Raw genomic sequence first — 10886 nt, 5'->3', positions numbered from 1 at the left:
GGGGCTTCTTGGGCAGGCAGAAACATGGGCTTCTTGGAGTGCTTTGCATTCTTTTGAATTTGGGCAAGCCAAGCTGAAACCAAAACTGGAGTTTGTGTAACCTCGGTGATTGTAGGAAGCCAAGTCAGTGATGGTGAATGGAGACAGATCATGGCATATTCCATCAGAGCACAGGACAATGAGGAATGTGATACTATTAGCTCCTTGAAAAAGCAAAAGACAGCAGCAGTTCACACAGACCTCAGTATTCAAGTAATTTCTAATGCACTTCTGAGCTTTGGGAGGGAATTTTGGTTGTAGCTGGTATAATTGAGAGATGGAGTTAATAAAGACTTAATTTGGAAGCCTCTGCTATAGTAGCCAATGGCTTTGTGAAAGGACTCTTGGAGTTTTTACATCTCGAAACTCTCCTCTAAAACAAGCTTTTGAATGAGGAAATGTTCAGGTTTGGAGCAGAAGAAATAAAGCCCTTTCCAGGATTATTTGCCAAGGGTTCTGTGAAACAGGAACAGACACTGATGCCAGAGACCCTGCAGGTACTTTTCCTGGCTGCCTGCCAGATCAAGGGCCTGCTTAGCTGCCTGCTCTCTCCCTACAATGTGCCAGAGTCAGCTCAGGTGGAACAAACAATTTTCTCCCTACCAAGAGGTAGTTTCCAGGCAGATTCTGTTGTAACAGGGATGTAGCAGCAAATCTTTAGCTGTTGTTAGGCACGTACCTCTCCTTGGTGCTCCTTATTGGAACACTGACATGGGTAAGTTTGCCTTGGATATTGAAGTCAACCTGGTAACCAGTACATATATATATAATTTAAAGTATCAGCTGCTGTTCTAGGGAAACAAGGTAACCACATTCTTTTTGTTACAATACTTTCCTCGATGATTGGAAAAAAAAATAGGTGGACTATTCCCCATCCTCTTCTCTCTACCCCTCTAAAGACCTGATCTTTATTTCTCACAACTGCTGTTCCTTGCTCAAATACCACCATTTTCACTGCTCAATATGGTCTCTTTCATTTCCAGAACCATACACAACTTCAGAGCATACAGACACCACATGACTTCTTGCTTGGTTTCATACAGGCTTTGTTTAATCTTTCTGTCTGAAGCTTTCAAAAGAATGATTTTGGGTGAAATTGCAAATAAACCTTCTGAAGTGTCTAATTCATAGCAGAGAATGTTTGTTAATCTTAGAGAATGTACTTGATGCACAACCCAAGGAAGTTTAAAAAGCTGTTTGAATCACTGCTTAAAAAAATTCCATAAGCTTAAGAAACAATAAAATAAATCAGCTGTGAAAGGTTCCTTATGTTTAACAGGACACCCAAGTAGAAAAAATGAAGGAGTGTGAAACATAGGAATTAATTTCTTCTGTCACAATGATATATCTTATTTTAATTTATACTAAATACTGTTATCCTTTTTAAAAAAATATTAATATCTGCCCTGGTACTTTACCATTTCTTAGGAGTCTATAGAGTTTTCTTCCTCTCACACACTCATTCCATTATTCTGGGCTCAAAACTACTGCTACACTCAATTACTCTATTCACATATGAGGGATGGGGAAGGAGGAAAAAATCTTTATTCTAAAAGTACACAAAACCTTTAAAATTGTTTTAAAAGTAAATCAGGCATCTGTTGTGCTTCAGGATTTTGCCACTCTGTCACTTCAGAATAGCTCTTTACCTCTCTACATTTCCCAACACATTTTAGGGGAAAGGGTGGGAATATTCTTGTAAATATTGACAGTGGTGAGTTCCAGATGCAGACACTGATATAGCTCCTGTTTATTGATAATTTTCTTCAGGAATAGGTTGTGTGATACTAATAGGTTGTGTTCATACTAACAGAATTACTAGTTGTTCACAGAGCATTTGTCTGCTCCAGCTGGAGTGCTGGGTGTTGTCCACATGCATACTTGGATGCTAATACCTGTGCCTGAATCTTCTGCAGGACATCAAAGCAGAACTTGCAGAAAATATAAGCTGTATTTTAGCAAATTAATGAAACATGTAAAACGTCAAGTGGCCTGAATTAAAAGGCTTACAGCAGCATTTCTGAAACTGAGACTGTTGGGAGAATGGACAGTGTTAAACATCTGCAACTGGCAGTAGTTCACTTGCTCTCAGGCTGAGCATGGGAAATCACTGGCTGGATGTGAGTATTCCAGCCAGGAAACTGCTAATGAACCAGGGTAATTGTACAAGAGCACTTGTGACCAGGCATGATCAGCATTCATTTCTTCATCTGAGTTAGTGCAAGCTATTCCCACTGCCAGGTCCAAATTGAAAGTCAAAAGAAACTGACTTGGCTGCTTTGGACAACTTCCCCCTTCCACAGTTTAGTGCTTGCCACAGCACTGATGGGGCATCGCTTCGTCCTCTGGATCACATCACTAATGCAGATCTGAATTAAACAAATGCAAAACTCAGCTTTGATGCCTTTGGTAAATCGTTCCTATTGAAGAAGAATTTCCTATTTTCTTATGACTTGTTTACAGCTGATACTGGTCTGACAACATTTTCCTCCCCAAACATTTTCCTCCTCCATGTGTTTCAGAACTGGAAAGAATAAGTGAGGGGTATGAAAGAAGACGATTAAATGTGAACTGTCGTGAGTTAACCCCACCTGGCAAGTCAGTGCCATGCAGCCACTTGCTCACTCCCCCCTCTCACCCCACTGGAGAATGGGAGTGTACAAGATTTGTGTGAATTGGGATTTCCTTGTTCCAGTACAAACACCAAGCAACCCCTTCCCCCAGGCACAAGCTCTCCTTGCACTTCATAAAGTCGCATATGACAGATGGCTGGCAAGTTCCTGAGATCCTGGGATCCTGGCCTGTCAGGCCATCACAGAACATGGGACCATCTTCTGGTGCCCAGAAAAGAGCTGAAGAAAAGCTGAGGGGGAAGGGCTGAGGCGCTGAATTTGGTGGCAGGTTGCTTTCTGCTGGTGCACGAACGGATCTGCTACAATTCACGTGGGAATCTTTTTTTTGTGTTGGTTTGTTTGGATCATGAGAAACTGGGAGGTCAAAACATTGCCTTAATTATAATCTCTTTCTAACTCTTGCAATTTTAAAAGGAAAATGGTATTATTATTTTACATAATGGTATGCAGCAGAATCTGTGTTTGAACAATAACCACTGCTAAATGCATTAATGTTTCCCCAGATAACTAGTTTTTACTTTTTTATTCTCTCTTCCATTTATATGCACATTCGCAAAGGGAACATAGTGTTCATACTATAAAAGGCTTGAATTATTCTTTTTTTTAAAGAATACTAGAATTAAATTAAGATAAAAAGGGGTATGTATGAAATGCAATTTGGTTTTGAATACTATCAGTAATCTCTCTATGCACCTACCAAGACACATGCCTCTCCTATTGAAGATTTGCTTCAGAAAATGTTAAAGCACATCATAGCCTGATGTCCCCTGTGTGCCTGTGCAATGAAGGGTGGTGAACAGGCACCATTGAAGCAGCTGTAATTCCTTCTACTGTTTTAAATTCTCTGGGAGGAGGAATTCAGTTCACTTTGCAGTGTAAATTTTGTTGCCTCTTCACCAAAAAGTTAAAAGAAACAATTCCCCACCAGTATTGAAATAGTTTGGTTATTGAAGTCAAGCCAAGGTTTATTGAGTTGATATAAGTTGGCATATTTGAGTGAAGTTGTATTTTCTGCCTTTTTTGTATATATTATCTTCATTATAAGGATAACAGAACGTTATTCATATTATCTGCCCTTGCACATCTTCTAAGTATCCACAAAATCCATGTGGATTTCCTGCAGACAAAATTCATCCACTGGCCAAAACATCCACCAAATACTTGATTCATTGATAAAACCAAGCAGCAGCAGAACAGAAGGAGGGAGAAGGCTTCAAAAAGATTTTGTGGTCGACTTGGATCTTATCTCTGCCAGTCATGTACCCAAGGCTGAAAGGTAATGATTCTTTAATTAATTTCCACACTGTACATCTTCCTTTTTGAACACTACAATGGGAGATGAAGATAATGGAAACATTTCTGTTCCAAAGCTGTAGGAAAAATGAGTGGGCAGCTATGATGAATTTTACTGAGCTTTCATAATTTCTATTTTAAAACAATATTAGCTCTGCATGTTATTATACAAGTGCATAATGTATGCACAGCATACGGCAATTTGGGAATGGATGCAGGAGCTGAGGATATATGTAATCATTTTCTCACAGACGCCTTGAGAACATTGCAAAGAACATTCTCTTTTTTCCTTTCCTTATAATGAAACACATCTTTTCAATAAAGGTGTTTTCTGTTAAGATTAATAAACTAGCATTGGAGGAACACATCTCTTAAACAATGAGAAGTTTTGTTTCGTTCTCTTTTCACACCTATGAAAGCATTAATATTAAAAACTGAAGTGGCTTGTAGTTTAGAGTGGTTATTAAAAAAAAACACAGATAAAAGGACTGAAATAACTGTAAGAACAGAACTACTTTATATTTTTATCAGTAGTAATGCTCTTCCATTATAAGACAAGCAAAAGGTCTTTGCCCTGCATTTAAACTTGAACTAATCTCTTCTGCTCCAACTGAATCCATTGGTTATCCAAGATATTCTTAATCAAAAGAAGTAATTAAGATTTACTACTATTTGTGGACATCAAAACTCTCTTGAGGCCAATTGAGACCTAAAGAATCAAAATCACTTGGAGTCTGTATTCCAAGGTATAATCCTACCATGGCAGTAACCTCATCTGCAGAGTGTGGAAGTGAAGCCTTTCCCACTCACTAAGGGAATTTCTTTTGCAGGATAGGGTATGAAGAGCAGTTTTGTGCCTACATACAGTACATGGGTTATGAAATCTGAATGTCCTGCATGAAACACATCTGTAATTAACCAAAGCTTTCTTGAGGAACAAAGCAAATCCATCCATTCTTAGTCTTTTGCAACCGCTGAAGTTTTTTTCACTTCATTTCATTCCAGTCCCTACATTCAAACTCTACCTCAGTAAATGGCAAGACAACTCTCTAAAAGAAATAGAATTACTGGGCTGTTTTTTTTCCTCCAAAGAATATCTGCTGACATCTGTTGACATCTGAAGCTCTTCAGTCTTAAACAAAATACAATCAGATTATCAGATGCTACACATACAATTGAACCTCTCAACAGCACTTGTAGATATTGTCAATTAGACACTTGAAACTGAGCCATATGTTTCCATGCTGTAATAAAAAAGACACAGGAAAAGCTGGAGCCTGTGAAAACTCCCAACTCCCCGGTGTAGCATGGCACAAAATCCTTTGTGTAGCTGTTGAGGAAAGCAGTTGTAGTGAAATCAGTGGGAAAGAGGAAGGCTGCAGGATGGTGTTTGCAGGGAGGTATGGAGTCATTAGGGGTCACAGCATGGAAGAAGAGTGCATGGCAACGCAGGGCCCAATCTGCAGCTGGGCTGAGCATGGTTTGGGAATAACAGCGGCTTTTTGCTTCCCTGTGTAAATATACAGGATTCATTACAAATTCAAATGAGGAAAGAAGTACTTTGGGAGAGTACAGAAAACCACTACAAAGTACCTTTATGACTATTCTGCATAAACTCTGTTGTGCTGCATGCAGGACTTGAACTTTTTTGGGACTCTCACAGTTTTTCTCCCTCAGTACTGCATTCAGAAATCTATGAAGTCTTATTACGGGAAGAAGGCCTTTTTTTTTTTCCATTTTTACATCAGCATTGAAAAGTAAAAGTCACTGGCATCTATATAGACTTTTTGTCCTGTGTTGCAGTTGATTTGAAATAAGTTAATAAACTATATTTTGCTCCAGAATTTTATTTTTAAGACCATCCCCTATACATCTCTAATACAGTCATGGCCTGTTGTACAGAATCTATGGGCATTAAGCCATATTTTGCTTTTTTTTTTTTTTCCATAAGTTGCATTGTACCCATGCCTGATAAACTTCTTCATCCAAAAGACAATGTTGCTTTCTCTCTATTCCTTTCCTAATCAGCTTGTAAGAGGAAATATTGGTCTAAGTGTGGTGAAATTCTGTCCAGTAAGTGCATTTTCCCCATCTGAAACATGAATTTTTCTTCTGATCCCTTGCATTCTGAGCACCTTCAGGAGAGCATTCAGATCTTTAGTGGTGATACAGGAACTGGAACCCCCCTGTATCAGTGGGGAAGCTCTCCCCAGTTATTGGCAATGTGCACAACTATTTCCATTGCCAAAAGGAAGAAGTCACTCCTGCAGCTTCAGAGCTCTGTTCACATGGCAGACTATACATGTTCGAGGTGTCAGCCTGATCTGTTGGATTTATTTGGATCCAGCATGTATTTCTTGTCATATTTTATGGAGAGGTAAAACAGTACCTTTAAAGCAAATGCACATTTGTTTCTCTGTCAGTTCCTTTGGCACAGATGGATCCGGGCTCGTTGCACGACTCACCAATGTCACTGCAGGCTCAGTGCAGAAATCTCCTGGGAGGTGATGCCTGCTTTCCCCAGAGGAGCTGATCCTGCTTTCTGCCAGGAAGTGACAGCTGGGAATCTCTTGCCAGAGGCTCCAGAGATCCCCACCAGCACACTGAATTTGCAATCACTTCTTCATCTTGCATCTTTGCCCCCAAAAGGGACTTCAGCCTTTTCAAGGGTATTCTGATTATTTTTCTGCGCTATTAGATAGAATTTTGTTTTAAGAATGTTTTCTCTTTGAAGTTCCCAGTGTGTATTTTTTTTATCCACCAGCTGTAGAGTAGAAACTGGGGGCCTGCTAGTAAGTGCTACCAACAAAAACTGAACTAATTCAGTTTCAGGCATAATCCCCAATTATTATAAAGGAGTTCAGTGAGATATAACATAATGGAACAATAAGCCCCTAAAGCCTAAGATTTAGCAAGGAAATACCAACAAAGCTCAGAATGCTGCATTCTGACCTGAGTGATACAATAAATGTTGAATCAACTACTACTGATAAATTTTAAGCAGCAGAAGGACCTGGATACAAAAGCAATAGAGTGAAGTTTTAGATTATTTGCAACAATTTTACATCTCTTTTGTTCTTCATAAAGAACAAACAGCAGCTCTGATTTAGAGGTCTTCAAGGAATTTGAAAGGTTAAGAGACAGCAATAATTGGTGCCAGCATAACTAGACACTTCTATGGCTCTAGTAACATTATATATAAATAGAATTTGGATGACCCTCTTCCATGGGTATCATGATTAAAGGGATTCCAAGCTGCTGAAGGTAGAATGCTGAGATTTCAGACCATGCATGATCATAACCTGAGATTTATTGGAGGAAACTGTTCTGACACCTGCTGAAAAGTTTATTTAGGAGCTCAGCTAACACCTGAACAGAAATATCAAGACCTGTTGTCAGATTTTTCTCCCCTACAGGATGCATAACATTGCAGATGAAAGTGTTTTTGTTCATCTTCCATGTTGACTATAGAGGAAACTATTTCTTATAAAGCCAGCCAAGAGCAGATCCTTAGCAATGATTTCTGGAATATTATGGCACACCAATGATTAATTTTCAACTTTCCCTGTTCAACCAAGATAGCAACTGAAATTAAGACTGATAATTGTGTTTACAAAATGGCACATAGGAATTGAAAATAATTTGGGGGGTTGCAGTTGGTCCTAGGGTATGTTTATCAAGCAGATTTACACTACTGTCTTAGATTAGATCCATATTAATGTGTTAAAATTCAATTATTACTCCTCAATTCTTTGTTGCATAGGTATTTATCAACATGATGTGCCAGGGTTCTGGAGCTTGTAGGTAGGGAAGAATTATAAGAGACATTCCTCTAGAGGTTGCAGGAAATTTTGTAATCAGCAGAGACCTAAAGTAGGTCTACAGAAAGGGAAGTGGAAATCACCTTTCTCTTCTATTACATACCTTGCTTTTCCCCTTTCCAGTCTCTCCTGCTCTCTCTCTGTGGTGGAGCGCTCCAGAAGAAGGGCCAGTTTCTCACAATACATTTTTCTCCTATTCAGTTTAGATTTCACCTTGGAAGAAGGTGGTGAACAGGTGAGAGCTTCCTGCTTGGCACAAGTGTGAATGTGTTCTAATAAAAAGCAGCAGAAAGTTAGTGGGCAGAACAATTTCTAAATCCCTGGGGTTATCAAAGACAGATACACATGGAACTCATCATTAATGCCTCTTCCAGGTCAGAGGGAGCAAGATCATGTGAAGGGGATTCCAGAGAAATCCTTATTTCACCCTCAGTTCCTAAAACTATTTCCTGCTGTCTCTCACTTTGCTTTGATTTTTTTTAAGCACTACAGAATTGGAGGCAGCTGTGGCTTTTCACTGACTCATACAAGTATCAGGTGTGTAAAAGCTATTTATGCTCCTTGATTTGGCTTCTTTCTGGCTTTGAAGAGCAGTTCTGCAATGTGCTCTGCAGGAGGAGTGTGGGCTTAGGAGTGCCTTGGCTGCTTGGTTCCTCTGAAGGGTTGTGTTGTCCTTGCTCCAGAAAGAGGTCAATAAGTTCTTAACCTCTGGAGTTTCTCAGCTGGCCTGCAAATGTTCTGAGTGGGGAAATATCTGCTTATTTCATTCAGATGATCACAAAAGACTGTTTTCCTGTTTTTTGGTGTGTTTCTTGCTATTCTAATCCTGTATAATTTTGGGCTTAAGTGTCAATGCATACTTATGCTTCTGAGTAATCTGCCTGAGTACTTGTTTTCTACTCTTACTGACTGAGGTTAACCAGCTACATTGGTTTGTTTGTTCCATAGCTTTTTTTGGTGGTCTTCAAACATGCGAGAAGTTGAAAGTTAATGTGAAATATTTTACCTTGGTTTTGGTACTTTTTATTTTAATCCTTTTTTTCCCTCTGAAAATGGTTGTTCCTTGGATCATATGCATCAGGGAGTTCTTTTTATGAGGAAGTTGACTTTTGATGAATTGTATGAAATGAAAATAAACTGGAGGCAGGGTTGGGTTTTTCTGGTCAAATTTCACTTGTGGTGCTCATGGGTAAAGAAGAAACAACATATACGTGCTTTGTTTTTTTTTCTGTGAAGATTTATATTTTATATTAAAGTACTTGCTAAAGTGTAATTAATAAGTGATCCAGACCAATATGTGTAAGATTTCACACTAAGTATTTTAAGTTAGACGTTAAATGTGTGCTTAAATGTCCCTTTTGTCAGGTTTAGGGAGCTTGAAGGACACTTTACTTGTCCCCGTGGCTTTTGGTGCAGTGAGCCCTGCTGATCTTGCTTTGTGACACTTCTGTAACTCTGTCAATAATATGCTGCTTTCTTTTACTAAATGAGAACCAATACATGTGGTCAGATTAACCCAGCCTTGTTCCAGGCAGACAATAAGGGAGGGAGGAGAGGGAACTACTTGGGTTGGTGCAGGATGTTGGCAGCTTCCTGAAGGCCTTTCAGTTCCCCACTTTTCTGGCTGCAGCACCCTGTCCATCTTAAATCTGCCATTTTCACAAGATGTGATGCTCCAGCTAGTGTTTTAGCACACACAAAGAAAAGCTGCCCAATTTAAAAAAATCCCTCAGCTGGTGTGAATGACATCAAGACCTCTCAAAGCTTAAAAAAAGCAGCCAGTAAGCCTGACACCCTTATTGGTATGTATCAATGTACCTTTGCCTGACACCACAATTAGTATGCCATCCAATAGAATATACAATAATTTAATTAGTATTCACAGGGGGAAAAATGTGGGGAAGACTTCTTAAAATAGTTGATGGAAAGAGAAATTATGTGAAACTTGCAGGCAGCTGCCAAGCCTGGTGCCAGCTGACGCAGCCCTCTCGGTTAACCGGAAAGCAATTGGACAAAATTGTTCCCCAAACTGCCACTGAGAATTGAAGCAGCCCAAGAACAAGAGCTCTTTATGGAGAAGGATGCCAACTGGCTTGGCTTGTCAGGGAAGGCACTAAAACGCTGTGTTTTTTCTGAGAATCCTCACAGGGGACCCCATCCAGATACCATTTGCCTGTGGCTTGGGAGCTCAGGAAGGCTCAGGCCTGGGCACCCCCAGCTGTGCCCAGACCTGGTTTAATGCCTGCTTTCCCACTTGTGTGGTGTTTTGGAGATCACTGTAGAGAAATAAACAGGGGGTTTATGGAAATAGCAGGAAACACTATCTGCAGGCATTATGCATTGGTTCAAGACCGAAATGAGTGTTTCTCCCTGCCCATGGCAATAATCACCCATCTAACTTTTAGCCATAATTGTCACACGGATTGAAGCATTTCTTTCTTACTGTGGAAATAATAGCTCTTCCTTAGGTTTCTGGTTGTTATTTTAAAAGTCCAAAAGGGGAAAGATGGTGTCCCACTGCAAGGGAGCAAGGTGGCTGTGATGGGTTTGTGTAACTCAGCCAGAGATGATCAGCAAGGTACACAGGGCTGGAAAGTATTTTAAACAAAACTGAAACAAAACCTAAATGAATGCATGACGTGGTTCCACAAATTGACAGGACCTTTCCTCTTGTAAATTCCTTTGTACAGTTCTTCTTTATGTGAGTGCAGCTCTTCTTTCCTTTCCATATTTGTTTGAAGCCTTCCCCAGCTGAATCCTGCCTGGGAAACAGTGCTGGTGAATGGAACATTGATTAGGAGATGTAGAGAAAAGGTAGAAATGGAGTTTTAACTACAAATATGCATGATGTGAATGGGAGTTCCAGTAGGGAGCAACTAATCCCCACTGAAAACTTTCTTTTAATGGTATAAAAGTGACACATGGATGGATGCAGGAGTGGGGTGAGGAGTAGGTCACTGATGTACTGTGGTAGTGGTTGAGACACAAGACCTGAAATCATTCACCATTAAATAATGTGTCTTTTAAGAAGCATGGGGGTTGTGGTGGGCCTTTGCTCCAGTACTGATTCCAAATAATCCTTATTCAAAAGATCAAATGC

General features: G+C 39.8%; 1 long non-coding RNA gene across 1 annotated transcript; it reads right to left on the bottom strand.

Annotated features, from left to right (window-relative positions):
- Positions 1–2746: 2746 nt before the first annotated feature.
- LOC135299907 (uncharacterized) lies at positions 2747–8224 on the bottom strand. Its single transcript, XR_010361745.1, has 2 exons — positions 7890–8224; positions 2747–3941 (listed from the first exon to the last, which is right to left on the bottom strand). It is a non-coding gene; the product is annotated as an uncharacterized LOC135299907 (long non-coding RNA).
- Positions 8225–10886: the final 2662 nt, after the last annotated feature.

Source organism: Passer domesticus, chromosome 4 (genome assembly GCF_036417665.1).
Source record: "Passer domesticus isolate bPasDom1 chromosome 4, bPasDom1.hap1, whole genome shotgun sequence".
Lineage (NCBI taxonomy): Eukaryota > Metazoa > Chordata > Aves > Passeriformes > Passeridae > Passer > Passer domesticus.
Note: the sequence above shows the minus strand (reverse complement) of the source record. Positions and strands in the feature narration are given on the sequence as shown.